Below are 7,595 nucleotides of genomic sequence, written 5' to 3' on the forward strand. Positions count from 1 at the left end.
CCAAGCTTGAAGCCGTTTCCCCTCATTCTATTGCCACAGACCCTGCTAAAGGGTCTGTCCCCTTCTTTCTTATAGAATGACCCCCTTTAGATACTGAAAGGCCGCTCTCATGTCTCCCCAGAGCTTCCCCTTCTCCAGGCTGAACAGCCCCAGCTCTCTCAGCCTGCCCTCATAGGAGAGGTGTTCCATCCCTTGGATCATTTTTGTGGCCCTCCTCTGGACGTGCTCCAACAGGTCCATGTCTCTCCTGTACTGAGGACTCCACATCTGGATGCAGTACTCCAGGTGAGGCCTCACCAGTGCAGAGCAGAGGGCCAGGATCACCTCCCTCGCCCCGCTGGTCACGCATCTTTCTTCTAATATAGCAGAAAAGCTTATTTTTGTAAATGAATTTCAGTCTCCAAATCTGAAATGCTTCACGTTTTTCTAAACAAAAATATAATAATAATAAAAAACAAAACCCTCATCAGAATGACTTAATGAGGCAGACAGCCTACAACAGAACTGGGACCAGAGCTCCTCCTCCTTCAGATTTGGTGCTCCCTAACCACAGTACTTGTCAGTGACAGCATTCAATGCTTTGTGTTGTTTCCCACCTTGTGTCAGTGAAAGTGATAAAATATACAAAGACATTGAAACTCATTTGCCATTTTAGGAAAGAAAAAAAGCCAATCGTCTGATGTTGTTATCAATCAGTACAGCTACCGAACTGTGAAGTGTAACAGATTTTTTTGCATCTTTTAGTTAAATGACCAAAATCCATTATAAAGGCAGCTATGAGCCAGAGACAGTCCAAAGGGAAGAAGAGGGAAAAGCTAAGGGAGAGATGAAAAACTGATGATGCAAGCACTCCCATGGATGGACCAGCATCTCTGCTCAAGTGATTAGATGACAGAACTTGTCCCAGAGTAATTGTTGTTTAAAATGTGTCGGTAACATCAAGGGCAGGGCCCATTCTCCTGTGACAGCATCATCAGCATTGGGCCACAGGGGCATCTTCTGCAGACTTCTCTGGTCCTGTAAGTCCTGGATGTCTGACGACAGCTAGGTAGCATCAGTACACAGGAAGAAAAGCAGTCCCCCTATCCTTCCCCATCACTTCCTCTGCTCTCTACCCCGCATCACATTACTCCTGCTGACTGGTGGCTGGGATGTGGTCACAGGGAGTTGAAGCTGCCTCAGCATAAGGAGCACTTTTCACCTCCTGGTAGGTGCTCCAGCCTCTGCGCAGCTGTGCATGAAAGTAACTTTGCAACGTTTTTCTCATTTACTGTACTAATTACAGTAAAAAAAAAAAAACTCAAACTGCTCTATCTGTGCTGAGATTTTAATGGAGGCAGTGTGTAGTTGAATGTGTGTTCCGTGACAGTACCCAGCTACGGGCTGCAAGGAATGGGGCTGGTGGCAGCATGCACGGGGAAAGAAGTTAGATAGATGTAAATGCAAAAGCAGAAATGGATGGTCCATAAAGAGAAAGAGAACTGAAAGAGGGAATTCAGAGTTTTAACAGAACCCATGGGCACTACAGTGGAGAGATCTGAAGGAGCTTATGCAAATGACAACAACCATTATTCAAGTACAAAAGCCAGGGAAATGGCACTTACCTGAAGATTGCCTTTGCTAAATTCTAAGCCTTCACATGCAGAGTAGGAAATGATTTAGATACCACAGCATCTGCAATGCCTACCACTGAGCAGGTGATCTGCACAACAACCTCATAATACTGAGAGGAACAAGAAGAAACCAGCTCCTTGGCAGAGGAGGAAGAGAAATTTTTATCTTCATATAAAGTTGTCCGGAACTGATGTAACCTGAAGAATTTGTGCATACTGACAAATGAATGGCTGAAATTCAAAATAATATCAAAATGTCGCCAAATCCAGGAATTAGCAAGATCCCCAGTAAACTTCCCAGCAGCCTGTGGCTTTGTCTCACCTGGCCCTAGCTGCTCCTGGTGAGGAAGGTGAGCTGTAGCACTGAGGAGTACCACTGGTCCTTCTGCAGCATTGGATGCAGATAAACACGGACACGCACAGCCTCCTGTGCTCTGGGCTTGGAGCTGGCTGGCTGAGAACAGATGAGATCTGGGCCATGCCAAGCTGGCTTGAGGAGGTGGTTTGTGTCACAAATCACAACTGCCTCAGTTGCTGTGCCTTTATGGAACGGTAGTCCTACTCCTTCCAAAAGCATTTTCTAATGTTGAGATGTTCTGGGGATGTCTTTCAATAGCTTCTTGCATTATTTTAGGAATGGCAGTAAAGCTTCCCAGGACTAATTAATAGAAAATATCTATGGACTGCAGGAGTTTCAAATGCAGTCAGGATTTCTGGACCAGACCCACAGCCTCTCTGCCAGGCTCCAGGGTAGACGACCATACTCTCTCTGCATTGCTAACTTGGCAGCAGCAGAGTTGGCACTTGCTGTGTCCTTCAGAGGGAATTACTTGTAAAGGGAGTTACTGCAATGTAGGGAGAGAGGTGGGCACATCTAGAGGTGTGAGAGTAGCATGAAGCAAACGATGAGTGCCATTGTGATCTGCAGAAACAAGAACTGCTGTTGCATGTGGACATTGCTTCCTCCAGCTTGGGGTGCACGCCTTTGGACTGGAGAGCAGCACAAGCACAGCAATGTGATATTTGTAAGGTTAGCAAGGTGTTTTCCCCTGCTTCTGGGCAGATCTGGCAGCTTGCATGGCTAAAGCCTAGGCATGTTTGTACAGGCTCAGGCTGCCTATTAGGATTGCACTGATCAAATAAATACCTGCAATGGAACTGAGGCACTAAGACAGCCATAGCCCTGCTTAATCCTGCGGCATATAAACCTGAATTGAGTTACGTACAGCCAGCTCCCTCTAGTGGTGTTTCTCTCGAAGCTCTAATGCCTTGTGAGACTGGGTTTTGCTTTCGGATTTTGTTTGCTTTGTTTTGCTTTGCTTGTTATACATACACCCTCATGTGAAGAGGTTATGAGACGGCCAAGGTTTAAGCTCTCTGAAGCTCTTCCAGGATCTTCTGCCCTTCAGGACAAGGCACAGGGAGCCAGTTGCCTCCTGAAATACCTATTTCAGGCTGCACGTTAGGAAATACTACTTTTCTGGAAGAGTGGTCAAGCTCTGGAATGGGCTGCCCAGGGAGGTGGTGGAGTCACTGTCCCTGGAGGTGTTCAAGAAACGTTTAGATGTTGTGTTGAGAGACATGGTCTAGTGGGGTTATATTTGTGGTAGGTGGACGGTTGGACTGGATGATCTTGTAGGTCTTTTCCAACCTTGGTGATTCTATGATTCTATCATGGCATGAAATGAAAACAATGATCAAATCAGGCAAATCTGAACAAAGTCACTGCTTGGCAGGTGAATACATGGCTTTTCAATTCAACTCAAACTCTTTTTTCTCCTATGCAACGGCCTTCAAGCCTTCTTTTTCTTTGCCCAGGGTACACCAAATTAACTCCCTGAACTATACGTAGCCATTTTCCTAATAGCACTTATTGCAGTGTAACGTAAAGTATCTGACTCACATGCTGGAGCACAGGCACCATATTTGACAAATGAAGTTATACATATGTCACAGATGATGACCAACAGGCATGTCCTCTGCCATTGCTTATGGAGGAAAAGCCAAAGGTTGAGGGCCGTGGGGGCTACACCCACTGCATTTTGTACCTGCAAAATTCAGGTTTCTAGGCCACGACACATGCTGGTGTTGACCAACAGAGCACACAGTGAAGTTCCTTCTGGAACTCCTGCCAGGAAGCGACTGCTCACCGCAGCACAGCTGCGCGTTAGGCAAGCACAGGAAAGGCGTGTGCGTGCCACAGAGTGAAGTGTACGACAGGAAAAACTGCAACCGTCTGCTTCACTGCACCGAACTGTTGCCCCATCAGATTTACAAAACTCTCAACAGACTTGGTTGAACTCTGGCAGCTTGGGGATGTGCCCACTGCCCTGGGCAGCCTGTCCCATGCCCACCGCCCTCTGGTGCAGAGCCTTTCCCTAACCCCCACCCGCCCCTCCCCTGACACAGCTCCCTGCCGTTGCCTTGGGCCCTGAATAATGCTCTCAGACATAGGGTCTGATTTTTGAGTGGTGCTCTGTGGAACCTGGAGTTGGACTCAGTGATCCTTGTGGATCTCTTCCAGCTCAGGGTATTGTAAGATCCTGTGATTACCAGTTGCCCCCCCTGGTCCTGCTTGAGCAGTGATGGAAATGGTCTATGACACAGCAAAGTGGCAGGATGAGGAGGGAAGTTTGATGCCATCTGCTGTCGGATTTGGACAATGGTTTTGGTTGAGAAACCCATCCTTAGATACTAGAATGACTTCAGCATTTGTTTTCGTGGTAAGACCTAGTACTTAAGAGACTGGAAGTTTCTTTAGACTTGCTGACTTGTCAAACAGCCTCCAAAGGACAGGCAGACACCACAGCAAATGGGTTGTAGCCCAGATTTGAAGACAAAGAAGTGTCATTTTTTCATGATGCATGATATGCATCTGGCATTTCCAGATCTAGAGCAAATGCAACTCCCTGGGTGACAGAAACTCAGGATTTGCCTTTTTTTTTTTATTATTTTTGTGTTTGTTTTAAGAAGAAAGACGTGGCTTTGCATTCTGTCTTCAACAGGACGTGGAATGTTGAAGTGTGAGATATCTCAGTCTTACATGTTCAGAAGGGTTTTTTTTTCCTGTAATTTTGACTGGAATTTCTGAAATCACTGGACTGGGGAAGGTTTTGTAGGTGAATGCAAGCTGATGGGAAGTAGAGCCATGGTAAGTTGTTGAAAGTGTTTCAGGTTTCACTGGCAGCCAGGTCAAGATTGCAGAAAGGATGAGCGCTGAAAATGTACTTCACAGAAAGCAGTGGGAATTTCAGCCATAGTGAAAGAGAAGTTTGTTAGTGATGGTCAGAGGTTAATTCTTGTGATATACTCTGGAAAAGTAGAGTCCTTTGGGTCACTGCTCTGGAGGAGGAGCAGAGATAGAGTCCACTTGAGCCTGGGATAATTGCCCAAGGAGATACAGAGGCTGGGGGCAATGAGCTGCAGGCATGTTTGCATTGGTGGCAGGTGAGGTGGAAGGAAGAAAGGCTGAAGGTTTTGGAAAACTGCTGTTGGCAAATGCTAGAGGAAAGGAAATGCTAGAGGGAGAAGGGGTGGCTGTAGAAAACCAGAAACCCCTGGTAGAGTCAGAGAGAACAATGTGTGTGTAGGAACTCACAGAGAAGAGGATGGATTAGAATGGCTTGAGGAGACATCCCATGGAAAGGAGACCTGAGAAGACAAAAATGTGAAGAATACTGCTGGGAAAATGGAAAGTTAAGGTAATCATACTCCTTTGGTGAGCATGAAACACAGTGTTGGGATGAGACCTGTATGGAGATGGGCCCTGGGTCCAGCAACAGAAGCCTAGAGGCTGGATCCAGGGCCAGCAGATGGTTTGTCTGTGGACTTTCCCACTTTCTGGAAAGGAACATGGAGCTGCAGGGAGTATGGGGTGGATCCCAGCCAACACCACCTAGCAACTGCTGGAGCAGCAGTTATGTGCATTTGCTTTGTAAAAGGGGAAGTGCATGTGTTAACTAGCCAGAAAAGAGTTTTGAAATGGGAAGTATGTAGGATACGCTGGTAGTTATTTCTGCTTTCCCATCAATCTGTCAAATACAGAAATCCTGGGGGGCAAGGGGTCTGGCCTCTCCAGCTCAGGACCAAAACTTGGGTCTGACCACTGGAACTGACTGAAGGAGCACTACGGCAGCAAACAGTGCTACACAACATGGGGAGTGCTAGGCATCTTTAAAGGCATTATAGTGTGGTCTTGGACACTCAGATCACTCGTTCTAAGCATGCTCTGTGAGAGGTGGTTGATGAGTGAAGCTGCTAATATCTTGGCCAAAACTGATGAAACACGGCAGGACCAAATTTCTCTTCACTGCAGGGAATGGACAGGGCCTCTTCACCCTTCTTTGTGCATTTCATCCTTCTTGAGAAAGTCTGTCTCAATCCCTCTTGTGTCTCCAAAAGTCAGAGAGAATGATGCGCCTCAGATCAGGATGCTGGCCTGGATCTGGGGTGTGCTTCCAGCTGAACCAGCATCTTCGCTGGGGCTGCTTTAGACTCAGCTCCACTTTGCTTCCATTTTGCTCTGCAAAAGAATGCTAACACTTTTCTCAAGCTGCTCACCTCTTCAGATTTTCTTATTTCAGTGACTGCTCAATCTTTTGTGTGCTTCTAAGCAGCCATGGGACTCTGCTTCTGTCATAGACCCCCACACTTTTGTCTAGGCTGATGCAAACGCATGTGGATTTCATTCCCAGCTGGGAAACAGTCTGGCCCAGTCAGCACTGTGCTGAGCAGCTTATCCTGCCATTGCTATTACAACCAGATGTTACTTGGGCCTGAGTTAGATTAGGAAATCCTCTGCTACACAAGAAGCATAAACATATCCTCTGCTGACTTAGCACAAAAATACTGCTTGTCTCATTTGTCTCATCCATGGAATGTGTAGGAAGCCTAAAAACATACTCTGTGCCAGCGAAGCCATTCCAGCTTTGATCTAGTTTCACCTTCTGAGAAACGGGAGAGAAGGAACTTGATTTACAGCAAACATTGGACTGAGATGAGAGCGCAGGAAAACAGCTCCCAGTTACCGGTGAGGCAAATAAATTCTCCTTTCCCGCACCATGCTCCTTAACGCACAAGAGCAGCATTTCTCAGCTGCTTCAGTTACTGGCTTGCTTTGAACTGACCACAGCACCACCTTCCTTCTGCTTTATGTCTTTTCTCTTCTTTTTTTGTCTTTTTTTTCTTCTCCTTCTCCTTCTCCTTCTCCTTCTCCTTCTCCTTCTCCTTCTCCTTCTCCTTCTCCTCCTCCTCCTCCTCCTCCTCCTCCTTCTCCTTCTCCTCCTCCCCCTTTCTTCTTACTTCTTTTTTCTTCTCCTTTCTTCCACTTCCTTCTTGCTTCTTCTTTCTTCTCTTTTTTTCTTCTGGCTGACACCACCACAATGAATTTGCCTCCTTTTAGGTCTTAGGTTGTGGAATAGCGTTCTCACATATAGAAATGAGTCCCTCCACAAACTACATTCATATTTTATTATCATAATCAATCACCATATCTCAAAGAAATTCAGCTGGGCTGTAAAGAGGTAAAAATGGTTTAGTAAGTGAATGAAAGAGACCTAGGCAGGAAACTAGTACTGAGCTGATCAGATGAGAATGAGAACAGCTCTGGATCTGAGGAGACCTCTAGGCAATTGCCTAGAGTTTTTGACTCAGTTCCACCTTAATCTCAATTTCGTCACCTTTTTTACTGGGTCCAGGCTGTTGGTGTCTGGCTCCTTGTGCATTTGCATGGGGAAGTGGATGCCCACTCCAGGTCCACAGAATGAGCACCGCCACCACACAGATCCCTGCCATGGACACTCAGGTTGCTTTGGTGTCTGACTGTTGCTGCTTCCTTGTGTCAGATTTCCCTATATGATGTTCTGCTCACACCATCAGAGCATCTCTGCCCACACCTACATAGGTACCCCATGGTATTTTCATAGATATACTAACCATAAGGTCCGCAAACACTACTGCAGAGAAGCTGGTTCTTGCTCACCA

This window comes from Numida meleagris, chromosome 1 (genome assembly GCF_002078875.1).
Source record: "Numida meleagris isolate 19003 breed g44 Domestic line chromosome 1, NumMel1.0, whole genome shotgun sequence".
Lineage (NCBI taxonomy): Eukaryota > Metazoa > Chordata > Aves > Galliformes > Numididae > Numida > Numida meleagris.